At 29.5% G+C, this 3346-nt stretch overlaps 1 pseudogene; it reads right to left on the bottom strand.

Moving 5' to 3' along the window:
- Positions 1–1893: 1893 nt before the first annotated feature.
- On the bottom strand, positions 1894–2027 carry LOC139705284 (U2 spliceosomal RNA; annotated as a pseudogene).
- Positions 2028–3346: the final 1319 nt, after the last annotated feature.

A 3346-nucleotide genomic window follows, 5' to 3' on the forward strand; every position in this document is an offset into this window, starting at 1 on the left:
ATCATACAGAAACTCATTTTACTTTTTAAAAGTTCTTTGATTATTTCATTTCACCTTCTGAGCCTTATCTTTCACTTTTGTAAAAATAAGGGAATTGCGCTGATTTGTAAGCTCTCTTTTAGTACTATATATCATTTCTCAATTCTTTGTTCTACCACCTTGCAGTTATTATTCTGCATTTGGTGAAATTATTCTCCACTGGAAAAAATGGTTTTAAAACACTCAAATATTTTTAGGGCATTGCAGTAAAATTTGAAGATATTTATGTAATTAAGTGTATCTAAAACAGCAGCATTAAATGCCTAGAACTTGTGGAGTCTTCCACAATTGGTAGTGAATTGCTAATGTTACTGCCTGAACACGAGTCAAGTACCTTCAAGCAGTGTTTGATGCTAATTTCAAAATGAAGATTCAATACAGTGGTAGATCACATCCATAAAAATAGATTTGCAGTAAGGTTTTCCTAAAAGATAGGGAAGAAATAAGAGGAAGAATGTAAGCTTGCTTCCATTTCGATAACTCATTTCATTTCCTGAAGGAGAGAGAATTAAATAGGAAGAGTTAATTTCATACACTGATTTATACTCAGGCAGGAAGACTCAACTCTTACTGACAGGAAGAGAAAAAAATTGTCAGACCAACTTATTTTTCCTTTCTTCCAGAATAATGGAGTTTTCAGAAACATGCTAGCATTTTGTTGTCTTTGTTTGCATATGAAATACTTTGGAAAAGACCTAGGCATAGGGAAAATGCAGGAAATTTTCAGTATGAGCTTTACTGCAATATGACATTAGTGCTGACCACAAATTAAGCACTGTATTGAAGTGACACAATATCCTATTGATTCAGAAGATGGGTAAAAATAATATGTTACATTAGGAGATGAAGTCTAATTAAAACCATCATTCACAAATTTCATTCAGACATTTAGTTCTAAATAATGTCAACTAGTAAAAGTTTTTCTTAATGGGCTAAGTTAACATTTTTATGATAAATTCAATGATTTTCGTGACTTGATTTATATAGTAATGATTAGTTTAAAAACTCTCAAGTATAAAGTTGAGCTACTCTCTTATTTATGTAATATTTTTATATCTAATGAATAGAGAGATCAATACCTTCCTTTTGGGCTCCATAAATCTGTTGATAAAAATCAAGGTACTGGCATAAATTGAGACTATATAAAGAGTATTAGGACTAGATATACTGTTCATAAGCGAAACATAAAGATAGACATTTTATAAATCTATCCCAGACTCTTATTGATATTCCTATATTGCCCACAATCACCTCTCAAACAATAGTAGCTTTTGAGTTTGTTTTGTTTTAAACAATGTTACTTTTTTCTTTGTTTTCAGTGCTAGGAATCAAACTCTGGACTCAGGCAAGTTAAGTAGGAACACCTTACATGGGCAACATCCCCAGCCTCAATTTAAATAAAACATTGTGACTAAAGAATAGCATTATATATGATGGGATTATTCACTAAGCAGAGAAAAAGTAATGCTTAACAAATACCTGATGAATGGTAATTTAGTATATATATATAATATATATATATATTATATATAATATATATATTATATATAATATATATATATTATATATAATATATATATAATATATATATTATATAATATATATAATATATATATATTATATATAATATATATATATAATATATATATATTATATAATATATATAATATATATATATATAATAAATATATATATATATATATTTTGTCCCTCATTCATTCATCCACTCAGTCATTAACATGCCATTTTTACTGTCTATTTTTTTTGCTAACTTTTGTTTAGTACTCCAATTAAATGTGTACTATTCTGTTTAATTCTGTCTTCTCCATCTCTCAACCATACTTCCCAACTCATGTACATTAATTCATACTTAAGTGGTATTTAAATTTAAGATAAAACTTACCTCTGACACCAAAAATGTTTTAACTACCTTTTGGCTAGATACAGCATTTCCACACTTGATCTTAGCCAAAAGGCCGAGAAGCGATATACAGCATTTCCATTTAGGCTTTTTTATTATTTTAAGTTTGCAATCATTCTAAAAAATATACATTTTACTTTTTAAAGTATATTTTTAAAAATCTATAAAATGTGTCTTAGAACCCAATAACTCTAGGATTGCTTATTTTTCTACTATTGGTTTTCCAATAATGATTTATATCCTACATGTCTTGGTTCTGTGTTTTGTGTGTGTACATGTCTGTTTGAGTGTGCAAGTGAATGCAGGAGCTTGTGAGTGCTAAGTATAGGAATTATTGCACACACAGCTAGTTCACAATTTCCCTTAAAAACATATATATATTATTATGTCATTGTGACTTGGAGTTCTAGGATTTGAAAATACAACACTCAAATTTCAAAGGATGAAAAGATTACAATCTTAATTACAGCTTCTGTAAGGGCCTATCAATTTCTGATTGCCCACTTTCTTTAGCTTATAGCCATTTGGGTCTCAACCAACAGCTTAGCAATGATTTTTTAAACTTTAGCTGCCAAAAGTAAAGTGCTTTCTCTGTTTTTAAATACCTTTCTCCAGAGTCAACATGTGTCCCTAAGTGAAAAGCAACTCCACGGTGGCTCACCTCCCTAAGCCTTCCTGCAACCTTGATATTTTTCTTAAAATACTTTTATAAGAGCAGGGGTTGTGGCTCAGTGGTAGAGTGCTTGCCTTGCACCTGTGAGGCACTAGGTTTGATTCTCAGCACCACATATAAATGAATAAATAAAAGTAATGGCCCATCAACAACTAAAAATATATTTAAAAATTTTGTTTGTTCTCTCCCTTTAAAAAATCTAGTTTTCACATTTTTACTACTTTTAGTTTCTTTTTTTCTCAGTTAAAATTTTGTTCTTTGTATAAAGTGCGTTCTAGAACTCTCCTTTCTCTTTAATGAATGAATGGAAGGGTTTGTGTGTATACCATATAGGTAAATTTTCAAAGATTTAGAGAAAAATTGAAAAGGCAGAACAAAGTTTTACTCCAACAGTGAGAAACATGACTGCCATCTTCTTTCATCTATTTGACTTTCCAATTCCAATATACCTGCATAATCTTTTGATTTATTTTTAAATTGTGTTAGCTTAACAATATAGCATTATCCTTTTTACTACTATATTCATCTTAAATAGCAGATTGTTAGCATTCACAAACAAATGTAAAAATCATAAATTTTTATTTTAACACTTAATTTTAAAACATTCTTCATTCCTGACACATTTGCTTCACTGTATGTCAAATAGCAAAATACAGAAAGGCAAATTTAATGTCAGCATGATTGGACATCAGGAGAAAAATTTTGCTCGACTA

The sequence above is a fragment of the Marmota flaviventris genome, chromosome 3 (genome assembly GCF_047511675.1).
Source record: "Marmota flaviventris isolate mMarFla1 chromosome 3, mMarFla1.hap1, whole genome shotgun sequence".
In the NCBI taxonomy this organism is placed as follows: Eukaryota; Metazoa; Chordata; class Mammalia; order Rodentia; family Sciuridae; genus Marmota; species Marmota flaviventris.